Genomic DNA, 26234 nt, shown 5'->3' with positions numbered 1-26234 from the left:
CTTTTAATTGTTTTTCTCTTTTTTTCCTCATCTTCCTTCCTTGTCATCAACTTGTCTTCTATGTCACTCACTCTTTCTTCTACCTCATTAACCTTCATTGTTAGGACTTCCAGTTTGGATTGCATCTCATGTAATTTTTAATTTCTGCCTGATTAGGTCTAAATTCTGCAGTCATGAAGTCTCTTGATTCCTTTATGCTTTTTTCCAGAGCCACTAGTACCTCTATAATTGTGCTTCTGAATTGGCTTTCTGACATTGAATTGTAATCCAAATTCTGTAACTGTGGCAGAGAGTACTGTTTATGATTTTTTTATGGTAAGTTCTTTTTGCTAGTCATTTTGCTCAGTGCAGAGTGGCTGTATGAGTGGGCTGAGTCAAGAATATCAATCACGACCCAAGTAAATTTCACCCTAGATGATTCTGTCGAGGTCAGAGACCAGAAATTGAAAACAAAGAGCAGAATGAAATAAAGCAAAATGACCACTAAAGTAAAAAACAAATTTTAAAACAAAGTAGTAAAAAATAAAAGACCAAGAATCCCAAAGAAGAAGAAAAAAAAAAAGAGAGAAGAAAAGAAGGGGGAGAGGTTAACTGGGAGATGGTGATGTTGGCAAAGTTGTAGTGTAGGGAGAATGTAGTCTACCTGAGGGGTTCTAGAGGGTATTCCTCTTGTTTCTGAGTGTATTTAGTTATGTATGTTAGAAGATACTCAGTCCCAAATTTATATAAACCAGTATTTACATAAAGTATTTATATAAATACTTGTAGAAGGCCGCAACATTGACCACCAAAAAATAAATGAGATAAAAGAGGAGGGCAGAATGGGAATGAGGAATCTCACAGAATGAACCAGTGCAGTATGCCACTTGGTTGTAGGTGCATACTGGTCATGTTGTAGAAGGTATTAACTTCCAACATTGTAGAACAAAATGAGGCAGAGAAAACAAAAAACATAAAACAACAACAAAAAAAACATATCTTGTATATCGCCCCAAATTAAGTTGAATATGTTGAAGGGAATCTAGAAGTGGAAAATATATCTAAGACCTGTAATTGTAGAAATATGAAAGTCAATAAAGGAAGAATCTTAAAAATGAAAAAATGGTAAAATATTGTAGGTAAGGAGGGAAAAGAGAAAAAAATTGGAAATTTACAGTCTGATATAAAAACGAGTTGTATTGGAAAATGGAAGAAAAAAAATAGGAGGGGTCCCCTCTGGTTCTATATACTGTAAATCCCTCGACTTCCCGTGGAGCTTTCCAGTGCTGCTCGGTCAAGAACTTACTCTCCCCCTGTCCTTCCAGCTGGTCTTCGGGGGGGGGGGGGCCTGCTGTGCTGACTCTCAGGTGTGTGCACCTGGAGGAGATGCCCCACCCCCCTGCTGGGTTCGGGGCTCAGGGAGCTGTTTACCCCGTGAGGCCTCTGTGCCCTAGGGCCCCGTGCCTCCCAGGCACAGGTGACACCAGGAGGAACAATGACACTGGCGGTGGCCAGCTCTCCAGCCCTGGAGTCAGGTCCTGCAGTAACCACGGCAGCTCCCAGTCCGCAGGGGCCTGGATGCTCCGGGAGTGGGAGGCGCCACTCTGCACAGCTTGGGAGCCCTGGTGGCAGGAGCATCCTCACCATCCTGTGCCCTCATGGCCTCCACCTGTCCCGCAGGGAGCACAGGATCCTGGGCTGTGTCCCCGGCGCCCTGGGATCCAGGGCCTGCGCCGCTGGGATCATGCTCTGGGCCAGGTCCCCCGAAGGCAGCAGGCCCAGCCCCCTTCCCGCGGAGTCCCCCAGCTTCTCCCCGAGGCCCCGCCGGGCACCCCAGCCCTTTATGGCTCCGCCTGCGGTGTGGGGCGCTCTCCCCCGGGCGCCCCCCTCTGTGAGTGACCCCAGGAGACTGGAGGCCCCACCGCCCCTCCTGAGATTCGGCTGGATTTTCCTGCTAAGCACCTTCCTGTCCGGAAGAATCCAGTGCGGATTTTTAGAGTTCATGTGTCTCTGGGGCTGGGCTTTCCCATCCTATCCTCTCCCCTCGGGCCTCAGCCTGGCTCCTCATGGGGACCCTCCCCCACTTGATTCTTTTTTATTTTATTTTTTTCTCACCTTCCTACCTTGTTAGAAACAAAAACCTTTCCCTCTGTAGCGTTCTGGCTGTTCTCTCTTTAAATCTCAGGTCAAATTCCTAGGTTTTCAGGATGTTTTGAAAGTTGTCTAGGTAAACTGATGGGGCCAGGTGAGTTGAGGACCCCACTCCTCCACCTCCTTGCCCCGCCTCCTCCCATTGATCACATCTATTGACCTAACATAGAATGGCATATGAATTTGTATTCAATATCCTTTCAAAATTAATATTTAAGTATGAGTAAATACAACATTTCATAAGTTATTTTAGTCCTATATATGTAGCCAGTTGAGAAAAAGGGCAAATGTCTAGAAACTATGAAAGATAGTTTTTTAAAAAGAAGTTTTTTAAAAAAAAGACAAGAAATTTAAAAATGCATCATTTATATTCACAAGAAAAACATTGTCGTTAAAACTGCATATTTGAAACAGTATTTTATGTGGAATGCCAAATAGCAACAGAAAAAAGAGTTTCAGTAGCTTTCTCAAAGTCCCTCCAGCCATGAAGTGCAGATCTGGGGTCTGGGTCTCTGTGCTTGGAATCCAAATTCCCTGTTGGCACCTGCTGGGGGCATCTGAGCAGACCATGCCCTCTGGAGAACGACCAGCCTGGCTCTGTTGGCAGAGGTCAGGGTAGTTGTGATACTAAAAAGACAATATTCAGGATGTAGACATCGCATGAATTCTTTCCCTTTAGAAATATTTTTCCCTATCAGTTGCTTGAAATTGTACCATGGTAGAATTTTAATTTTTTTCTGGTGGTTTTATTATTAGTATTATTATTTAAAGATTTTATTTATTTATTAATGAGAGACACACAGAGAGAGAGAAGCAGAGACACAGGCAGAGGGAGAAGCAGACTCCATGCAGGGAGCCCATGGGGGACTTGATCCCAGGACCACGGGATCACGCCCTGAGCTGAAGGCAGATGCTCAACCCCTGAGCCACCCAGGCATCCTTCTGGTGAAGTTTTAGTTGCCTCTTTCTTTCCCACTGACCTGAGAACGTGCCTCTGATGGATAACTTCCACATCCTCAAATGCATCCAGGATCTTATACACGGTGTGTTGCATCATATCTTTTATTTCTGAATAACATTGTTTATAACATCGTCAAGTAGTTTTATAAAAAAGCCACTGTCTCTGAATTAATCCCTATTTGTAAGTGTCTTTATTTCAGCCTTGCCTGTGATTGATGATTTCTCTAGGTGTCAGGCAGGTTCAAACAAAACCAGGGTGTCTCTGACGATGGTCAAGGCCAGCAGCATTCTTGGTCCTACACGGTGGCCTTGCTTCTCTTTGGAAGCTGCCATTTCTCTGCTTCGGTCAGAATTCTCCAGGATGTTTCCAAAGATGAGCCTTTAAAAATCCCTCCTACTTGTCCCCGAAGGGATCCTTTCCATCTGAACATTTGAGGTATTCTCCAGACGTGCTGGACGGCCCTTTCATTATTTCTCTGTGGACTCCTTACCTCTATTTTGCCTTCGGAGGTCTGCCGCTGGTCCCACACTGGCTCACATGGTCTTTGCTCTCCTATTTTCTTCCTCTTCTTTCTTATTCTTTTGTTCTTCGTTTCACTCTGGAATACCTCTCTCTTCTACCCTACTTTCAAAAAGTTGTAACTCTAGAAAATAAACTGAGGGTCGCTGGAGGGGAAGGTGAGGGGGATGGGGTCACTGGGGGATGGACATGAAGGAGACAGACACGTGGTGTGATGAGCACTGGCTGTGATACAAGACTGATGAATCTCTAGTCTACCCCTGAAACCAATAATACACTAAATGTTAACTAGATTGAATTTTAATTAAAATTTTTTAAAAAGGTTATAAATATATTTTGAAGTTGAAAAGCTTTTTTGTCCTTTGATTGTTCCAGCTAATAGGATACTCAGTCATTTGTGAATGTAGTAATCTAGTGAATCTCTTAGAATATTAATTAAAGCTAAATTTTGTCTACTCCTTGAGTTATCTCCATTTTTCCTGTGTCAGTGTTTATTAATCTTCCTCTTCCAAGATCCCCCCTCTTCCCCTCCCTGTCTGATGATCTTCAATGGGGCATTTAAACTGGATTGGCTATTCTAGATTGTTTTACTTGGACAATATCTCAGTCACATTATACATTTTTTTTAAAGATTTTATTTATTTATTCATGAAAAACCCAGAGAGAGAGACAGAGACACAAGCAGAGGGAGAAGCAGGCTCCCCACAGGGAGCCCGATGTGGGATTCGATCCCAGGACCCTGAGATCACACCCTGGGCCGAAGGCAGATGCTCAACCGCTAAGCCCCCCAGGCGCCCCACATTTTGTCTTTTTACTCAAACTCAAGCGAGTTGAGACGTGCTCAGCTAGCACACTGGATGCATTGGGCCTGGCTCCCCATCATTGTGTGGGAGCATCTCCTTCTGAGTCTATCCCCATGGCTGCCGATCTGGTTCTGAATGTCTCTTTGTTTTTCCCTCTGTGATTTGCTCAGATGCACCATTTTCGACCCTAATTTTTGTGCTTTTTTACTCTGAGTGTGAAGATTTTGATGATTGAAAACCCCAGGCTGCTTGTCTACCTGCTGCCTTCCCTCCGAGGGCTCCCGCTGCGTACCTGTCACACATTGTGCACGACTGCTGTCTCCCTCACGCTTTGCTTATTTCTTCTCCAGATTTTTACACTCAGGGATCTGTATCTGAATGTAGAAGGGTAGAGTTTGAGGGGTGCAAGTGGTGGCCAGTGGAGGGTATTGGGGGTAAAATATTGCTCTGTTTCTCAAGGGAGCTCACACCATGTCTGCTTCTTTATGCCAGGAGTTGTGTGCAGTGTTCATAAAGGCTGCCAGAGCCACTTATTTTTTTCAAGCACTTTATGATTTTTGAGGGCATTTCATAAAATATTTAGGTTCATCTTTGTTTATTTTCATTACTCTCAAGATTTTGATATTAATTTGCCTGCCTGTCTTCATTCTCGATTTACATTCTGTAACAATTTGCAAGAGACTTCATTAGAGCCCAAAAATGAGGCTTCTATTCCTTAACACTTTAGAAAATATTAGCTCTGTGTGAAAAGCATGGAATCTTGAATGTCAAGATTCATAATGTGATTCATTCATCTGAGTTATTACACCAGGGCTTGATCTGACATAAAGATACTTCTGTTGCTGCCATCAACCTGCCTTGTCAAAATCCATGAAGGAGAAATGAAGGAGGCAGATTTAAGGGCCGATGCACATGAATCAAGGGGCGAGGACCTGACATGACATGGAGTCATCATCTCCAGGACCCCAAATCCCTTATAATCCCAGGGCACCTACGGGGCTCAGCTGGTTGAGCATCTGACTCCTGGTTTCAGCTCAGGTCATGGGTTGTGGGATCAAGCCCCACAATTGGGCTCCCTGCTGGAGACTCTCTCTCTCTCTCTCTCTCTCTCTCCTTCTCCCTACCCACCCCATATTTGCTGGCTCTCTTAAATAAACAGATTAATCTTTAAAGAAAATCCCTTGTAATCCCTGGGATTTGGCTTTGACCACAGATTTTAATTTTTGGTTTACTAATAAGTCACTTCCCTTTAACTTGAGAGAATAATCCCAAGTCTGAATACAGTACTCTCCACATACAAAATATGATGGTAAACGTCTTCGTGGTAGAGTCAAGATGTAATGTATTGGCTTACGTTAAAATCTACTGAGAATTTAATTTCTTTTCTAGTGACCTATTATACCCACAGGAGTAAGACTCACATCACAAAGTGAAGTTGCCAGACACTGAGTAATGTGAACATCTTTGCAGTATCTTCTCCATTGAGTACTTGGAAACATAAAGTTTGTTACTGGGTGTAGCCAGTGAAGCCATAGATCTCAGAAGGTGACCTATATGTGTCACTTTTGAAGGAGATCATACATCTTTTCCTACCTACCATTTCTTTCACTCTGCCTAGAGTATTTGGGGAGTGATTAATTACTCCCCGTGATCTGACCACTTTATAAAGAGTGCCCATATTTTACTTGGTCAAATCCAACACTAGATTGATGTTAGATTAGTCACTATTGGTGTTGCAGTCATTTAAAAACTTGCTTTGCTTGATATAGCTTGTAAAAATATAAGACAACTCAACGAAACAAAAAGGAAGGATTACTCCAGGCCATATGTTCAAATAGACTAGGAACAGACCTAAATTCACGTACGGTGCGATGGCCTCTACTTATTAGAATGTCTTTAAGTATATTGGTCCTTACATTACTCAGTCATACAGTGTGACCTGGAGAATACGAGAGACATGAGCATAGAGCCTCATGCCTGGACGGTGGCAGTGTGACAATCAGAGCTCCAGCACCTGCCTGTGGGTGGAAGTGATTAGCCCAGGCTCCAGCCCACAATTCCCCTGGCCTTCCTGGTTTCTGTAAGTGACCTCTTGGCATGGTCTGTGGCTTCCACGCCCCAAGTCTCCTTACCCATCAGGGGATCCCGCAGCACTCAATGTCCTTCCTCATCAGGCCTCACCGCTGTGGTCCCAGCTCACCCTGCGTCTCACCTGGACCATTGCATCATCTTCTTGCACCCCTGCTTCTGTCCCACATTCCACACCACTACTCACTCATGCAACATGAGCCAGGACCCTGTTTGAGAAGTTATGTCTGGTCACATCACTCCTCTGCCGAAAGCCCTGGTGGCTTCCTGCCCCCAGCAGAGTAAGAGCCAGAGCTCCTCTAGTCCACCCTTCAGCTCTGAGCTCAGTTCCCACCAATCTCTTGACCTTGCTGTACGCCGACAGCCACTCTGCTCCAGCCTGGACCCCCTCTGCCTTTTCTTGCTTCCCTTTCTCCACATTTTCCTACCATCTACCTTGCGGTGCGTGGACCTGAAGTAACTCCTACAAGGTACTTGTCTGTGACCTTTAGGGTCTTTAGCGGCACTCATGATGTGGCTGGAACAACATATCCTGGGAATGTGTGGCTGGAAAACACTCTAGCAGGGACTGCGTCCGTCTCAGAAATGAAGGCTCCCGTTCGCCTCTTCCACCCACACCTGCTAAGGTCTGGGAGCCCCCCTGTGTCTCAGACACTGACCCCCCACTGGGCACGTGCTGGTCACCACAGAGGGGCAGACAGATCCAGAGTAAAGGAGGAGGTGGTACCAAGTGCTGGCGGGGCCGAGAGGACAGGCATGTTGACACCTGGTGACAAGGACGGATTAGCCAGGGAACCATCTGGGCAGATCCAGGAGAGGGACACAGAGCTCAAAGGTGAGATGAAGTGGGAGAAACTGGGCTATTTGAGCAACAGAAAGAGGGTCAGGGTGGCCAGAGTGAAGGTGGAGTGGTTGGCAGGGATGTGCTTGTGGCTGGGGTCTGAGGCCTGGGCAAAGAGAAGGCTCTGTTCCCTGTGCTCCAAGGGGTGAGGGCAGCCTCTGATCTATGTCTGAGAGAGGCCACTCTGGCTGCCAGAAGGACAACAGCCTCCGGGGAATAAGCCCTCATGCCCGGCTGTCATCCCCCGCCGTGGCTCAGATGAGCACCTATGTGCAAAAGAAAGTAGGCTTCCTAAAGTTGCACAGCTCCTGAGGGCAAAGCTGGGATTTGGAGCTGGACAGTTTAAATCCCACACTCTTATTACCACACCAGGGAACAAGTCGAAGTTCTCTATTCAAACACTAGACATCGGCCACTTTCAATTACATAATTAAGTAGGAGTTCTTCCCCTCAGAATATGTTATTTTATGCTTGATCATAAATAATATCAGGCCTGGATTTCCAACAGCAGATGAAATGCAAAAGCCTGTCTGTGCTGCTGGCACTGTGCTGCCTGGCCCATTGGGGACACCCTGGTCATGATACGAAAGGAAAGCCACGTAATCTGCCTGGAAGCATTGGTGTGAGGTGGGAGTGCTCTGGGGGTGGGATTCTGAAGCTGCCTGGCAGGCGGCCGGCACACCAGACCCGTTATGGAAGAGGTTATTGACTTGGGAGCACTCCTGAGACACAGGATTTAGTACTGTGGACAAGGGCCCGAGGTGGGGAGGGAAGAAGGCCTGCCTGCCTAGTCAGATGGAAGAGCGGCTGTGGTCTTAGAGGAGGAGCTGCCCAAGCAGAGAAGGGGCTGGATGGGTACACCCTGTGTAGACGGAAGATGCCTCGGGTTTTTTTTTTCCAGGATGATATGCCGGACACATCATTAATTAATAGGTCACTAAAAACGCACCCATGAGAGTTGAGTCCTATGGGCCTGGGACAACTGAAGAAATGCTGGTATAGAACGTGGCTGGTGTTGGTGGAAGGACAAGACCTCAGCTGTGGTTGAGGCAACGAGTCTTTCCTCAGTCAGGAGCTGGATGGACACGACTACCCCAATGACCAGCAGAGCAACAGTGGCAGACAGGCCCACAGAGAGCTACAGGGTCAATGCAGAAGCAGCAGTGCCAGTGGTGAAACAAGAGGTGGGCAGCTGACACAGGCGCCACTCAGCTGGCACCAGCAGAAAAAGCCACAGGTGGACTGTCAGGAGGCCGGGGGGACCCCAATGCGGGCTCTGGAACATTGACCCTTTCCAGCCAGGAGCCCCTTCACGAGAGAGAGAGGGATGGGTGTCTGGAGGCAGGAGCCTGCTACTGCAGCAAGTGCACGTGTCCACCGCCCCCAGCGCTCCAGGGGGGCCTCAGAAACCAGGCGCCATACATCTCATGGACGGTCAGCCATGGGCTTTGAGCCACGGAAGCTGACCTGGCACCTTTGCTCTGATAGAGTGAGAGGCGGGGGGTAAGGGACTCTCTCCCGAGGCAGTTGGAGACCGAGCTGTGGGTCATTCTGCCCCCCTTCAGGGCGGCCCCAGAACGCAGCCTGGACTGCTTCCTGCCACACTCCCCACTATCTCTACTGCTGTCTTTGCGTTACTTTGCTTCTTGAGAATCTGTGCGGATGTGGCATGTGTGGTTCAACTGTTTCTCGGCTGCCAGGCTGGCCCTGGTTCTACAACACCACCTCCCGCTGCCTCACCGCCTCCTCACTCTGACCCTGGCCTTCTGGAAGGTTCTCCTCCAACTGACCTTCCCTCCATCCCTCTCCTCTCTGTCTGGGCCTCCTTGGGAGCCTCAGGGGGCCCTGTCCTCGCTCAAACATGCCTCACATGCTCTCCTGGTCCCAGCCCTTTGTGCAATAATTATTTACTTTTTCCATAGTAAATGCTGAGTTACTGGTTCTCCTGCCCATGTATCCTGACTTCTTGAATGCTTCTTCTTCCCACTTGAATTACACTGAACTTCATTTACTCCCATTTCCATTCCATTAAAGTAAAAAGACTAGCCTTCATTAAAATAGCCATTCCTTTTGAGGTTCCCAGGTTCAGCCACATGTGGTAATTGTCAGCACTATACAATTTAAAAGCTTAGGATATTGCATGAGTGCATGATATTTGTTTATTAAAATTTACTTAAGTAGTAACTACTTTTAGAACCCTCTGGGTAACATTTTTGTACTTACGTATGTATTTTTAATAATTTAAAAAATTAAAATGTGTTAAGACTTTATGCCTATCAATAAACATACCAGTATTTTTAAGAATATCAACTTAAATCATAATTTCATAAAACAATAAAGCAATGAAATGGCGGTTAGCTTGTAATTATGCCTGAGAAAGTTTTCTGGAAATAACTAAACATTCAAACTGAAAAGCAAAGGTTAATAGAGAGAAGCAATAGGTTTCTAAGCTTTTTGACTGATAATAAATGACGGCCAAGATATTGAGGAATTAATTATGATGATTCCGAGTACTTTAAAATGAAAGGTGCAGATTTTTTCAGAGGAGGTCCACATATAGAATATATCATATAAAATAGATCCTACAAAACAAGACAGAATAGATTGTATAAAACACCTATAGTGTGGTTAACGAGGGCTAAGCATTCAGTAAACACTTAATGATTGATCCGTGACGATTTCACTAAATGCTTCAGCAAGCGTCCAAGATTAATCAGCTGGTCAGTTCCCATCTAACCAACCCTGATATAAATAGTTGTAACAAAACATGACTCTGAAGGTTGGGTCCGTCCCCATTACTACCATTACCTCCCTGTTAATCATAGCCCTGTAGACATGGTCCTCCCGGAAATGGGAAGATCTGACATTTCTGATGACTTGACTTGCTTCTCAACAATGACTCCAGGGGGATGAGAGCGGAAACCAAGATGTTGTTCTGGTCAAGGAGGCATAATCGTGGCAGGACATACAAAAACCACATGATACTCAAAGTTGTCCTGGGCACAAGGATAAAAGTCGAGTGTGAATCATCCTGAGATTTAGAAAGTACCCATTCTCTGACTCCATGAATTGGCTGTCACTGTTTCTAACATAGTGGAATCATCCTGAGCAGCTAGGCTACGATGAGCGGACAGGTCAGGACAGGACAGTAGATGGGGCTGGTCTAAACTGAGTGAGAGAGATGGTCATCATCGTGGGAGCACAAAATAGAATAAGAAGAATCTTCTAGAAGCAGAGTGGTTGACGGTCCTTGTGCTGAAAAGACCTCTTCCTTGGGGTTCCATGGCCCCTGACCCAATTTTCCTCCCATCCTGTAAACCTCTGTCCTCCCTCCTGGTTCCTCCATCTCAGCCTCCCCTTTGTCTGTGCCTTCCCCAAGCCATCCCGGCTCGCCCATGTGGGCTCCTGGCACCCCTCCCTCTCCCGCCCCATCCCTTGACTCACAGAACCCTGACCTGATATCACTGGCATCCATCAAGTATGACCCCGATCAACCCAGTGGGAATCACTGAAGTCCCCTTCAGGTGTGCTCTGCCTCAGGGGCTCCCCCCTCAGAACTGATGGCAGCATCCAAATTCTTTAGGACAGAACTGGAATTGTCCTGCTTTTCTTCCCAGACCACCTTCCAAATCTGGCCAGTCCTTGCCGTTTTCATTGCTTCAGTCTAATGTTCAGGTGCCTTAGGTCTCACCCAATGTCTAGACTACTGACACCTGCTCCCTATGGCCTGTGGTCTGGGAATACCAGCATGTGCTTTTAGAAATATAAACCAGCCCCATTAGTCTCCTACATAGAAATTTACAGAGGTGTCCCTTTGCGTCCAGAGTATGGTCTGAAGCTCGCTGTGGCCTCAAACCCCACGGGAACCCCTGGGCCTCACCCCCTCCATGTGCTCTGGTTTCCATCCAGGGTAGATGCTCTGAGTCTTGGATCTGCCTGCTATGGGTCAGGGCCATTGCCCCTGCCGTCTTCTGCTTGACATGTTATTTCCAGACCCTTGTATGGCTGTTGCTTTTTCTGTACACAGGCTCAGCTCACCTGTCACCATCCCAGATGGTCTTTCCTGGTTTCCTACCTGAGACAGGATCCCTGCACCCCACCCAGAGGCTGTGATCAGTCTGTGATCACTGTCTGTATGATCACCTGTCTTCTCCCCCTAGAACATGAACCCCTTCTGGGCAGGGGCTTTATCACTTTGAATCCTGGACTTACAGTAATTAGGACACAGACAGAAACCTAGTAGGCACCTACCAAGTGCTTCTTGACTGAACCAGAAGAAGCCTGGAATGTGATGTAATTGTCTCTCCATGCAAGGCCATATGAGAAATGAAATAGCCATTTACTAAGGTAACATCTTCCACTGTCAGAAGCGGCAGCAATGGGGTATCAACACTGGGAAGATGGAGTGGTGCTGCCTCCATCTTGGCACCATTATTATTTTAAAAATTCTCAAAATAGTTATCATTTGTCCCAGATTCTGTTGATATGTAGACAAGAGGCCAATCTAAATATTGTCAGCAGCAGGCAGGCGTAGCCCAGGTAAATGATTTATTGTAAGTCATGTAATAAGCAATAACCCAAGTGACACAAAGAGGAAGAAGGTACATCTTCATTTGTTGGTGGCAAAAGATTTTCAAGAAATCTTCGGTGAAAAAGAAGCAAGATCTGGATCTTTGTATGTGCCATCTTCCTATTCATGCAAATAAAATGTGTTTACCAAATACGTTTACATCTAAGGGCCTGTGTGCATATAATATTTTCCCCATTGCTACACCATTTCAGTGACTGTTTTGGCAGGATAGGCATGGGCTAAGGGGGAGGAAGTTTTTATATCCTTTGTTTGGTTCTTTTTATGTGTTGCCAATATTTTGAGTTTATTTTATTTTGGTTAAGTATGCATAAAATTTACCCTTCTAACCATTGTAAGTGCACCGTTTCTGGCGTGCAGCACACTGGCAGCGCTGTGTGGTCATCACTGCTTCCATTCCCAGAGTGGTCTGGTGTCCCTGGCCAAACATCCGCCCCCCCGCCTCCCCGAGCACCCCCTTCCCCATCTGAACACTGGTCAACGAGCCATGGCTGACCCATCTCTGACCTGTCTTCCATCTCTAAGGATTTGACAAGCTTAGGCACTTCCCACTGTATGCCCTTCATTCCTTCTTGAGTTTTCTAACCCCCAGTTACTTTCATTTTCTACAAGTGTTCACAAGGTTGTCAGAGCCAAAGTATAGGAGCCATGTTTGCTTCCTACATACACTTGTCTATTTTATTTATTTTTTTCCTTTAGCAGTGTTCTCTCTATAGGCTAAAAATAACAGTAGCATCTACTATTGAAAAAAATCCACTTAAAATGTTAGTATTGTCTAGAAATTTAGAATGAGAACTCAGAATTGGGAGTAAAAACACATCATTTTATAAAACAGCAAAGCAAAGGCTCACCTCATTTTCACTCTGCAGTAATCTTTTTATGCTTCCCAGTTTTAAATCATCCCAATGAATGTTCTTTTACAGGATCTCGTGGAGAACGAGGTAACGAGGAGAACGAGGAGTACACCTATGTCAGAGAATGACTCCATATACCATTTCTTTCAAAATACAGGGGCAGCTCACCTCTGAGTAATTCCCAAAGATACTGTTCCTTTATTAGCTGGTTTACTGGCCACATCACGGGAAGGGGTTATTGGTTAAATCACATACATGATGATTAATTCTGTGGAATGTCATTGTAACAAGCTGATTAGGACAGTAGGTCATGAAACATGAGGCACTTACCTCACAGCTTGTGATGACATTATTAAACCACCTTAATAAATAAAAGAGTAGAGATATTAAATTAGCAGAAAGTAATAGAACTAGTTTAATTTTCAATGGCATAAGTGCCAGGGGCTCCAAGCAGTATGTGTAAAATCGCCACACTTCCAGGTATCTCTCCTAAGGGAGCACGTCATCACAAGCACTGATTTCTATAAGCATGATTATTCATCGTGACCTTGCTTTCAGTATTCCATCATTATTAGAAACCCAAATACTTAAACAAAAGGAGGATGACTACAGAAGTTTTTATGTGTCCACACAGTGGACTAAAAACAATAGCTAAGAGGAACATAGGGCATGTCGGAATGTCTTTTAGGGTTGAGGAAATAAAAGCAGGATGCGTAATTTTGTGGATGCTCTATTAGTAATCATTCAAAGAAAATCCACTGGAACCCACATTTATGCAATCCCAGTTACTTGGTTGCTCACTTTAATAGCCTCACTGTCAATCCTCACTCTTCCTGGCCCATGGAAAATGTTCACGCCACTGCCAACGGTGCCTGTGGGTGGAAATTCCTCCTGCCTGTGCCCACGTGGCCCTCTGTCCCTCTTCTTGTGTCCCCACCCATTCTCCTTCTACATCTGTGACTCTTCCTTCTAAAGTTTTTTTTTTTGGGGGTGGGGGTTCTCATATTCTTATGCCCTAAGTCTTAGTCTTCTGCTGAGTTCTGTGGTTAATCATTGTTTCCTGTCACCCTGCACACACAGCATGGTCTCACCTGTCCCAGAGGGTGTTAACTAGGGCTGATGTTCCACAGCTCTGTCACACACAGATTTGTTTACTACGCGTACAGCCTTCTGAGTCTGTTCTCCATGGGGGTGTCAGGGAATCAGGCACCCATTTCCATGACAGGATACAGTTCTAGCACGTGACAGGTGAAGAAACCAGGATGTGCAGTGCACATTACCCTGGGACATCCATGGGGAGAAGTGGAGGGGACGGCAGCTCAAGGAGAGTTCCAACTGGGTTGTTTCTTTCTTACTATGTCTTCTACAATTTCTTTGTGTATTTTAGGAAAACAGTTCTTTATCAGATGGGTCTTCTGCAAATATCTTTTCTCCCAGTCTGTGGCTTGTCTTCTTATTCATTTGATATCATCTTTTACAGAACAGTTTTTAATTTTAATAAGTTCTGGCCTATCAGTTCTTTCTTTGATGGATCGTGTCTTCGGTGCCATATCTAAAAGGGCACTGCCACACCCAAGGTTACCTGGCTTTTCCTGTGTGCTCTTCTAGGAGCCCTGTCTTGTTTCTCATTCATGTAACGTTTCTCAGTCCTGTAACGGTATGTTTGCAGAGTAAAAGTTTTCTATTTTAACAAAATCTAACTTACTGAGTGTTTTCTTTCTTGTATCACACCTTTGACCTAATCTCAAGCTCATGCAGGTTTTCTTCTATCTTGTCTTCTGGAAGTTTCCTAGTTTTGTCCCTTATGCTTAGATCTGCTATCCATTTTGAATTAATGTTCACACGAAGAGTCATTTTGCTTAACAGGTGTCCAGCACTTTTTCTTGAAATTGTCTTGGCACCTTGTCGACGACAGCTCTGTATGTATTTGTATGGGTCTATTTCTGGGCTCTCTTCTGTTCTTTTTACATATGCGTCTATTCTTTTATCCACACCATGCTGTCTTGTTTCTGTGGCTGTATAGTAAGTCATGAACGTGCGCTTTGTGGATCCTTCCCCTCCCACACACACTGGGATGGCTCCTCCTTTACCTGTGCTTTCCATATGAGTTTTAAAATCACGTTGTCAATATCTACAGAAAAGCTTACAGGAGTTTATAACAGCATTGCATGGACTCTAGTCCAATTTGGTAAGAGTTGACATCTTGACATATTGAATCTTTCCTGTTCATGAACATGGGATATCGTTCTGTTTATTTAAGTTTTCTTTTATTTTTTCCATTCATACTTCATAATTTCCAGGTTACAGATCCTGCACATGTTTTGTTATATATATACTTATATTATTTAGCTTCAAGTGCTGTCATAAATAGTATTTTTTTAGTTTAAAATATTAATTGTTTGCTTCTGATGTATAGGAAAAGGATGGACTTTTGTATAATTGCCTTGCAGTCTGTGATCTGACTAAACACACTTATTATGTATGGAGATCTTCTGTGGCTTCCTTGGATGTGTAGGGGATTTTCTACACAGGCAATCATGTCATCTGTGAATAAAGTCAGTTTTATTTTTTCTTTTTAATTTGTATATCTTCATATACTGTTAATGAATTTTTCACTGCAGTTATTGTACTTTTCAGGTCCTTAATTTCTCTATGGTTCCTTTTTATACTCTGTCTGTCTTTATCAACATCTCTACTTCTGGAGACCTTGTACTCTTGGTTTCCTCTCATTCTTGGTGTAATTAAGTTGATTTAAAGTCATTTTCTAGTAAGTCTTGGCTCCCTCAAAGGAAGTTTCCATTAATTATTTTTCATGTGAATGGACCATACTTTGTGTTTCTTTGTGTGCCCTGCCTTGCAATTTTTTGTTGAAGACTGGACAATTTGAACACTATAATGAGGTAACCATGGAAATAAGAATGTCTCTCCCTCTCCAGGATTTGTGGTTTGCTGCTTGTTGTGTATTTTCCAATGTTGCTTACTTGTTTAGGGGCTTCTGAACTAGCTTAGTAAACCCTGTACCCTTTGTTGCATCTGTGTTTTATTAATGAGTGGACAGCTAGTGTTTTGACAGTGACTTCCTTAAACACTTGGCACCAAAAACAAACAAGCAAACAAACAAAAAATCTACTTTCCTAGTCCTTAAAGATTGGTTCTCTGTTGGCCAGCCCTCCCCATGTAGCCAGGCTGTCTGTCACTCTGCTTTGCTTTTCTGTAGCATGAAGCCTAAGGTCAGCCAGGGGCTAGAGCTTGAGGTCATCTCTGTTCTTTCCTGAGCACCCACCCAACACTGGGTATGCACATGGCCTTGGATGGCCGTGGACACTTTCCAAGTACTTAGTCCTCCCACGCATCTCCTTTCCAAGCATCTTCCTTTTCAGGATATTCGGTCTGTCTCTCACCTGCCTCAACTGTTATCCTTTGGCCCATGTGGCAATGGCTAATATATTTGCCTTTAATTACATTCAACAAACACTCCCTGGGAACCCACCTTTGTCATGGAGAACCCCAAGGCAGGTGAGACGAGGACAGCCCATGAGCTGATCTTCAGGGAGCCACTGACATTGGAAATGCACAATGGCTGTCTTTGAGAGTATGGTCTGGGCTGCTTCCTCTGGCACTAGCAACCTGTGCAGGCAGCAGTGGCCCTCATGGTTCACCCTGTTGGCAGGTGACAGGTGGCAGCAGTGGTCTTAAAGCACCACAGAATTCTCTCACTGAGACTCAGCAGTTTTTCATCAAGGAGCACACCCCAGTTGTTTTAAACTCTTTTAGACTCCAGAATTCTGAAAAAGTTGATTCCGACTGGTTTTTGTCAGCTGATTCATTACTTTAGTGGGCGAACATGATATGGGGTTCCTTGCTTGTCACTTGCACCGAAATCGTTCCCTACCCCACTGTTAAGCTCCTCTCCTTTGTGCTTACCTTTGATGATGGTTTTCTCCACCTCCTTTTTCTTCCTTTCTCCATTTCGTCACACAGAGTCCCACACCCCTGTGTCTCCATGTCCTTTCTCATTGCTGCTTTTTCTCAAGAAACTCTCCCCTCCCCTTTTCCAGAAAGGCTGCATTTTAACGCTGATCAAGACCTCACACATAAAGAGTAAAATTGCTAGTTAAAAGTTCAAGCAATATGGAATGGCTCGCATGTTCCAGGGGCAAGGAAACTCATCTGGCTTGACAGGCATTTTAAGCCATGGTGGCAGCTGCTCTTTGTTGTGCATAAAGCAGGCTTTGTTCTGCTGGAGCTTGGTTTTCCTTTTTTTTTTTTTCCTGAAAATCTTAGTATTGGCACACTCTCTTTGTGGTGAACACCTACCAGAGTTTATCTTGAGGGCCAGCTCGGGCAATGGAACAGGGAATATGTGATATGGCAGCCTTGAGAGGTTACCTTGATGGGTTCTGATTTTAGGGTCACCTTGGCAAAGTTACGTTTCTACAGACTCTGTACACACAGTTCAAAGGGTTGCCTAGGACTACACATATACTTATTTTCTGGGTAATTAACATCAAGTGGCATCTGGCAGGCTAGAATCTGTCTGGCCCTAATAACAGGCATGTGTCTGCATATCCTGGAATCTTGGGTAAAATTACTACTTTTTACATACATGCAGGTTCTGGTGTTAGTACCTCTGTTTGGAAACAAGAATCTTCTTTTGAGGTCATAACACTGAACTGGTTTCCAGGTATGTATCCTCTTAGGGGAGACTTGTGTGTACTTGTTCTGTCTTCCTTCAGCTTGGGCAGGACTTCCCGCGGTGCCTCCCAAGATGCTGGCATTGATATACCTAAGTGACTGGCAGGTGTTGGTGCCATCTGGGGCACAGGTGCCTCTGGCTGGAACATCAGTGGAGCTGCTCCTATGACTCTCACTGCTCCTGTGTGTGCCAGACAGACACAAAGTGCTTTATATGCATCATCTCTTATAATAATTAAAACAAACCTTTTTACAGATTAACTAACTGAGGCCTAGGAGAACTGCATTGGTTGCTGTAGGCCACAACAGAGTGAGCCAGAGCATGTTCCAGTTCTGCCTAATGTCAAGTTCATGCTCTTTACTGCCATGCTTTAGGGCCTTCATTATGCTAACAATGTTAACATTTCCACATTGGCTCTTGTCGGCTATTACTCTATGAACATGCACTCATCATAGTCACTATTACAAGCATGCAAGCCGTGGGTTACACATTTGTGGTCATGTTCCATGGCGTTCTAAGACGGTTGTATGCTCATGCCTCCCTCACCCCCAAACAGGTGCCTCATGTACCACAGGAGCTGAGTAATACCCCAAAACAGAGGAAGAATGAATTCATAGTTGTGGGGTAAGTCATGATGTCAAGTCACAGATTTAGAATTCTGTCTCATGGACTTCACATAGTCATTGACAGTATATCCGTGAAAACAGTGATGCTCATCCAGATGCCTGCATTTTGTCATTCATCATTTCCAGTCTCCACATGTCATGCCCAGAGAGGCCTGTGATGGACCTCATTCTTGTGTAGCAGGTGCTCACTCTCCACCACCCACCACATGGCAGGAACATCCTTCTGGCAGAGCTCCCATCCCCCATGGGCTCTTTCTGTGACCACTTCAGCCAATGTGACCACATTGGCCAAAGTGCCCAGAGCAGACTAGATGTACATGACATCTGTATATGTTCACTCTGCTTCTGGGCTGGCCTTGTCCTCAGGGAGGACAGTGGGCCTTGAGTGTTCTCAGCTGGTTCTTAGATGGAGGGTATGATAGTGCACACAAAGGAATCAGCATACCTTATTAGCAGGGCTGGCAAGGTGCATGCAGCTGGAAGCAGCTGGACGACCACTCCAAGGGAACACTTACTTGAGAGTGGAGAAGGTTAAGAGGGACATGCATGGCATTGCTGGGATTCAGTGCTACTCCTCCTCTTCCTGTTCTTGCTGCTCTGTCTCCTCCGTGGGTGGCTGGGAGGAGAAATGATAGCTACTGGGAGCTGGCAGTAAGCCCAGGTGGCTTTCAATCATGACTGAACTGTGGGAGCATCAGAACTGCATCAGGGGTTTGTTGCTTCCCTTGGGGGTAGAGAAGGGGCTCCTCTTTAATCACTAAAAGCCCTGGACAGGTGGGTCTGAGTGCAGGGAGGTGCTGAAGGTGGGAGTCTTGACTTCCCCACAGAAAAGGAGGGAGATGCTAATGATTTCTGACATTATGGGAAAGAGACCCAGGTCATGGGTCTCTTAAAGATCAATGAGCTTTGGGAGCCTGATACGTTGACCCTTGTGTGGATGTGTGGATGGGAGGGGTTGGAATAGTGGCCGTACTTCCACTATTGAGGACAAAAGGAAAGGGGACAACATGTCAGGCTGTTTGTCATCATCTGTCCCCAGCTGCGATCTCCAGCTCTGGTGTTTCCTCTTTGCTGAATGTCGCAGCTACATTGCTCCAATTAGAGGTTATGCCAGGATCTTTGCTTTCTCAAGATGAGCATGGCCCATCTGAATAGGCTGGCAGCTACCAGGGAGAGCCCTTGCTGGTCACAGCAACCCAGAATCTGTGTTGGCCATGGGACAGCTCCTGGCTCAGGCTCGTTAGCCTACGTGTCCTCCTTAGGGATGCTTCGGCCATGTCAGGTCAAGCTCAGCTGCTCCCACTCTCTCCTCGAAGATTCCATTCTAAATTCTGGGACATTCTGGGTGGGGCTGATGGAAGATGGAGTTGTGGGGAAATGGTCAACAGACTTACCGACCACAGGTCTATGGCCGACATCCCTAACACTGGCTGATCCGGAATCTGTCACTAGTGCAGGACTTTGGGTGCAACTCCCTTACACACATCTCTGAAGCACACGAGCACGCTGGCATCATGTCACAACACACAGTTATGTCATTCTTACCCACGATTTTCCCACACTAACATTTGATTGATCCACAATTATCAGAGAAAGTCCTTGCTAATTCACATAGGCACACCGCGGCCAGCCTCTTAGTTACAGGCTGTGGGCTCTAGTGTCAGTAGCTCCGCGTTCAGGCAGAGAAACAAGACTTAGGGGTATTTCCACGACCAAAGGAGGAGATTCAAATGACCTCATTACATTGTTTGGAAGATTAGTGGGATAATGTAGATGAGGCGAAGGTTAAAATGATCATTTGTAGGGACACCTGGGTGGCTCAGGGGTTGGGCGTCTGCCTTTGGCTCAAGGCGTGATCTGGGGTCCTGGGATCAAGTAACTCTATCCCAGACTTTTCTGATTCCTTAATTCATGACTTTCTTACAAGCTGCAGTGTTGTGCAAAAATCTCCTACGTATTTAATTTGAGATTTTCATACATTCTTAAGTGTGGCTTAATTAGGTCTGAGAAAACAAATTTTCAGCAAAATATTGAATGCTATAATAGGTCCTTAGCCTTTGCTTCACTCACCAGGACTTATTATTCCACAAATTTCACTCAAATCATGGTCTCATTAAGATGTAAATGTTTAGGCCTCACTCACCACCTCTTGGTTTTCTACTGAGGTTGGAGTTTAAATAAACCATAAGCCCAGAGCTGATAAGAGTATAATAAGGGTTCAGCTCTGGGCTTGTGATTTGTTTATCCTGAAGATACTGATGTAGTAAAATGCTGGGACACCTGCACCCCAATGTTCACAGCAGCAGTGTCCATAAGAGCTAAACTGTGGAAGGAGCCTCAATGTCCTCTGACAGATGAATGGGTAAAGAAGATGTGGTCCATATATACGATGGAGTATTACTCAGCCATCAGAAAGGACGGATACACACCATTTGCTTCGACGTGGATGGAACTGGGGGTATAATGAAGTAAGTCAATTGGAGAGGGACAATCATCATATGGTCTCACTCATGCATGGACACTGGCTTAGGTAGGGGGGTCTTCATTTTCCTTGTACTGGAAAGCAGCCCAGAAGCGGAGGCTCCTGACTGGCGCAGTCCCCTGGGTCCCTCGGGGGTGCTGCTAGCCCCATCTGAACTCATGGGCTCCCACCAGGCTCAGGAGGGCAGTGATGAAGGTCCAGTCACATCAGCAGGTCCCTGTCCTTGGGGGATGGTTCTGAACTGTTGTGCCTAAGATCGCGAATCCGAGAAACCACCAAGGAGCCGACACCGATGCAAACACATGAGGGTTTATTTACAAGCTTGAGCTTGGGTCCAAGTATATCCGACACAGCGACACAGCGGAGCAGGGACTTGGACCCTGAGGTGGGTTTCAGCTTAGTTTTAAGGGCTGGTCTCTGGGACCTCCAGAAGGGGTGGAGCAATTCCTCAAGTTCTGTTTACATTCTGGGGCTTTCAAGGGCATTGAGCTCTGTTCTCATTCTAATAGGGGCTTTCTAGGACATTAACCTGTAAACTGTTTTTTTTTTCTGTAACTGAAGTAATGTAAATTCCAGCTCTTATTCATAGGTGCCTGGGATGGCTGTACTTGTGCTAACTCTGAACTTAAAGTGGAATGGCCTTAATTTTCTAGGCCTCCACAGAACCTGGACAGGAGCCAGAGGCCCATGAGTTGATAAGCCATGTTATAGATGGAATCGGGCAGGTGGGATGAGAAAAGTTCAAAACACTTGAGTGACAGGGGGATGGATGCCACACATAGCCCCTGGTCTGGTGCTCACGTGTCATCCTCCCACCGTGGGGAGTCTCCAGGTAGATCTCGAGGGTGAAGCATGGCCACCAACAGCTACTTGCTGCAGACACCTCATCACATATTTACCATGAAACTACTCCTTCACTTTCACCCAATCAGAAAGACAAAACACATTTTGAAAACAAGCTGACGGGAGCAGTCCTGTGCTCCAAGCTCTGAGCAGATGACAATTGACAGGCACAGATTCAAGCCAAACTCTGCAAAGTCAGGCCTCTCTTCTCGACGTCAGGAAACTGAGGCATGCTAAAATGACCCAGGCTGGGATTGGAAATGGAGACAAGGAATCTTGGATTTATTGACTTATTTTTGGTGTGGATATGATGCCTTTTTAAAAAATCTGAGCGTGTGTGTCAAGGTCTGTGTACACGACCAAAAGGGTGTCAGGCCTTGGTGCCCCACCCACCTCTACTGTGGAGCTGTCAGTGGCCACAGGATGCTTTACACATTTGGCAAAGGTGCTGAGCCATCCCATGGGAGGGGGAGTCTGTCCCACACAGAGGGGGTGTCATCTCAGCACGGTGGCTTCAGGAAGCAGGGACAGAATCTGACCCTAACTCTGACCCCGATGCCATTGTGCACATAGCTGTCCTCTGGCCTCATCCACTTAGTTACCAAAGAGGGGAAAGCCCCAACATCTATGACGTCACGTTGAGGACACATCAGCCTCTAAGTCATGACCCACAGTTTCAGTCACTTTGCTGTTGTTGTTACAGAGACTAGCAGATTTACTTTAGGGCTCAGACTCTCCTAAAAGTGCTTATGAGACTTTGAGTCTGGAGATGTTTCCCCACTTGTGAAGGATGAGACGGAAAAGTGCCCTGGCTCCCTGTGGCCAGTTCAGAGCTAGCTTGGTTGTTGGGCAGCAGTGCTTGCTTCGAATTGCAGTGAAAATAAGAAATAAAATAAGGGGACAGTAGAGCTTCTTTATTCGGATGCTGACAGGATACGATCAGCTCCTCTCTTGTACTCACAGATAGAGGAGATAACCAGCCCCTCACCACTTGGAGACGTTCGTGGGTGGACGTGCATGCTGGGGAGACTGAGGCAGGGCCAGGAACAGAAGGAAGTTCATTGAGTCTCTCCAGTTCTGTTACTCTGTAAGGTTCTAAAAACGCACACACAGTTGTGCTATTCATTTCAGTTTGGTAAATCCTACGTTACACATCACTTCCCATGAGTAGTATTTGTCTCTCCTCTTGGAAAACGAATTTGAAGCTATGGAGTTCTGTTCACAGTGCATACGTTTACATCATTTCATACGGGCTATTAAGTACTCGAGCAGGTCAGGTAACGATGTGGGACACAGACAATTTCAAGGAAATGAACCCTGAAATCACCCTTCTTGTCTGGGGCGAGGAAGTCAAGGCTCCCAGGGACGCGCTCTCCCCAAGCCTGTGCACTTGCTGGCACGGGTGGGCCTGGTTCAGAGCTGTCCTCTCGTCCCCTGCCTGGGTCTCGCAGGACACTCTGCTCGTGCCTGTGGTCCTGCACAGACCCCCGCTCGGCCCTCAGGCTGACCAGCCTGCAGGGGTGGGGAGAGAGGAGTGGCCCGCAGCCCAGAGCCCGGCACGGGTAGGTGTGTGGCTGTCAGGCTGAGACATGGGGCCACATCCGGGCCAGGGGAGGAAGCTTCCCCTCAGTGCCGGGCTGTCATGCTTTTCCTGATTATGAAAGATCATGTTTCCCCCAAATGTTTTATCGCAAAGCTCAGGATGGAGTGGAGGGGAGAAGGGAGCAGATTTGTGAATAATATTGGGTAGATGACCTCAATGGCACCTTGTAGATTTTGGAATCCAACCTGACTTTCAAGGTGGAGAGCAAAGACGTCAAACACGTCGTGCAGAACGAACAAGGGCAACTACCGTGAAGATAAGGCATTGGCCACAGCAGTAGGAAGAGGAGCCTCTCCGAGTTGAGGTAGGTGACGGGTGACGGGTTGTGTGGCCGCAGCCGCCGGGCAGCACTCAGAGGGTGGAAGCCCGGCCGCTCACACACCCCCAGTAGTGACATCATGTCGCTCCATGGCAAGGATGTGAGGGAGGACTGTCATGGGACATCCCGTGCTCTCTCTGTCCCAGGACAGTCAGTCCCAAGGCCCTGCCTTTCTGGTCTGTGATTTTCTCCCAGCGCCCAGCACAGTGACCTCGCGTATTCCACAGGAGACTCAGGAATGCAGCTCTGATGAAGCATGGAAGGACTTTTGAGAATCTGGTAACCTGTAAGCGAGCTATCTGCACGTGCCTCTGTATGTTTACTACAGTTCAGGAAGAAAGGTTTCTTCAGGAAAAGCTGCACGGAGTAATCCTTTCTTGGCATAAATGTACCACATTTAATTTCCACAGGAAGGAATACTGTGATGATTTACCTGATTTCCTTCAGGGAATGAATGAATGAATGAATGAATGAAAAGAACAAATGTGTTACAGAGGAAAAATTCTTTACAAAGAGATGATTTCTCAAATGAAAAGTGATGTGACCCCCTCACTAGTTTTTAAACCTTATTTTTTTAGAGATCTTAACAAGTTACCTTAAACGTGCATAAATACATATAAAAAGATAAAAAATTTAAATACTGGAAAATTTTAATCTGGAGAACAGGCTAAAACAACTAGTTTCAAGTATCTATCCATTTAATTTATATGAATTTAAATTTTAAAAAGTAAAAAAAAGTATTCATGTCATCTTTTACATTTTCTTCTGTTTCATATGTTTCATTTCTCAAATTGAGCATAAATATCTAAACAGTTGAGAGGTGTTATAGACATTTGTCTTGAAGCAGTGCTACAGCCTTTCCCAGTTGCAGAAACTGAACTAAAATTTACTTAAAAAATAAAAATAAAAAGGAATGTATTGTCTCATATGACAAGTCTTCAGGTATGGCTGGATCCAGCAGCTACAGAGATGTGGTTCTGAACTCTCTCTCCACCCCTGGGCTTTGAGTTCCTCTATATTATTTATGGTCTCCAAGGGTTCACTTCACATGGCAAGAAAGGCAGTTCTCACCTTATGAAGGTCCTGTGATCTGGAGTGGCTCAGGAAGCCTAACTTCTGGAATCTTCTGATTGGCCAAGCATGGGCAAATGCTCATTCTGGAGCAGGGTGAGGACAGGGAAAGGTCAATCAGGATTACTGCAGAATGGTCAAGACAGTGTTTCCAGCACCCACCAGGGATGCTGGGCAGATGAACCCATCGCGAAATTTCTGCACAATGGGGTCCCCATACATTCACTAGAGGATGCTGCCCCCTAGGCCCCGTACCAGCTCAGGTGGATCCCAAATGTGTGCTAGAAGTCTGAAGATTAAGAAAACCACATGTGGAGTGGAACTGGTCAGGCTGAGAGCCCCAGGTGGCTGGGCTGGGGCCCAGGAACAGAGAGGACGGTGCCACCCACCATCACCCGATAAGGAAGTCTTGCTGATGCTCGCAGCCCAGGGTGTGCACTGCGCAGACAGGTAAGGCCTCCCAGGCCACCTCTCTTCGGTGATGCTGACATGAGCGGACAGTGGTCCTGATGACACCGTGCAGTGAGGGCACAGGAGGGTGGGGACAGTGGCTCCAGAGGCTTCTGCAGTGACCTCAGGAGGACCACTACTGCCTCTCAGCAGGGGGACCAGGAAGTGGAGCTAATACAGGAACCTTCCAGAAGCTGAGAGTAATGTCATAGAGGAGAGACAGAATGTTTACCCAGAGGAGGCTCTGGAGTTTTCAGCTCGGGAAACGCAAGCCCTGGGCACACAAAATTACTCTGCATTGAGCTGAGTGATCTGAGAGCACTGACAGGCAGGGTTTCTGTGATTCTAGCAGGAGGGGCGATCTGCCCTAAAAGGGAAGACCAGAAAGACTCCAGAAATGAGGGAGCATGGTAGCCAGGGCGTTAACAATGGGTGAGAGTGTTCCCGTGTAACAAAAGGAGAAATGACAGTCAGATGGATGCACAAAGGCGCAGGGTTCTGGGCAAACACGGTGTGTGGCAGGAAAGCCCTTAATGCCACCGGAGCTGCCCGCCTGCCCACGGCAGGGCCAGGACGCCCGGGAGCCAGGACTTGGGGGTGAATTGGGGGCCCTGTATGGGCCCGTGCCCCCTGGAGCTGGAGGTCTGTAAGTGGGGAGGGCAGGCAGCACTCCTGAAGGGGAAGATAACCTCCTGGCCTTCTGCAGGATGGGGAGCTGAGGCCTCATCCCTGCCTGCTCGTCCTGCCCTACAAACCCCATGGGACGATTCTCTCCACAGCTTGTGAATCCAAACCCCGTGCATGTTTCGGGGGCGGGGGGGCTTGATTACATAAGACAAACTGGGAAAACCCACGGAAATACACACTGAATTATAGACTTTCCCCTGTAAGGGGAGCACAGGGTAGTACGTACATGGGCATGGGAACTTCATTTCTTCATGTTCTCATGAAACTTTTCATTGTCTTTCTTCCGGAGCATTTTCTAATTTTCCTCCCCCAATACACTTATTGTACTTATGGCATTAAAGTTCACTTTTAAAAATCAGTTTTCAGACATAATTTTCTATCAGTATCATGGACTCTCTGCTGAAAGGCCTTACTAGGTTTGTTGTTTTGTTTTCTTTTTCAAAGCAACTTGTGCCCATAAATAAGCTTTCAAGGAAATGGGAAATTTCCTGGAGTCGAAAAAATGGAGGAGGAGCTGAGCATGGCTTGTCCGACATTGAAGCCATTCCAGCTGGGAGGGAGGGCTTTGCCAGACTCAGTAGCCAAGATTCTGGGGAGCTGCTAAGGACAGGCTATGCTTTGTTTCAGCTCCGTGAAGGTGCTGCTGCTCCGGGTGACTTTTCCCATCCGTGAC

At 46.2% G+C, this 26234-nt stretch overlaps 1 long non-coding RNA gene across 7 annotated transcripts in view; it reads left to right on the top strand.

Moving 5' to 3' along the window:
* LOC144299864 (uncharacterized) overlaps positions 1-25919 on the top strand; it is a 45657-nt gene extending 19738 nt beyond the window's left edge. For 2 of the 7 annotated variants that reach the window (XR_013366558.1, XR_013366521.1), the window contains 4 exons: positions 17397-17468; positions 18037-18104; positions 23205-23338; positions 23500-25919. This is a non-coding gene — a long non-coding RNA (uncharacterized LOC144299864). Of the gene's footprint in view, positions 1-17396; positions 17469-18036; positions 18105-20409; positions 20575-23204; positions 23339-23499 lie in introns of all 7 variants that reach the window. The other 5 variants (XR_013366585.1, XR_013366629.1, XR_013366533.1 and 2 more) reach the window with 5 other exon arrangements.
* Positions 25920-26234: the final 315 nt, after the last annotated feature.

Source organism: Canis aureus, chromosome 1, assembly GCF_053574225.1.
Source record: "Canis aureus isolate CA01 chromosome 1, VMU_Caureus_v.1.0, whole genome shotgun sequence".
NCBI lineage: Eukaryota > Metazoa > Chordata > Mammalia > Carnivora > Canidae > Canis > Canis aureus.
The sequence above is the reverse complement of the archived record's forward strand: the minus strand, read 5'-3'. Positions and strand labels throughout refer to the sequence as shown.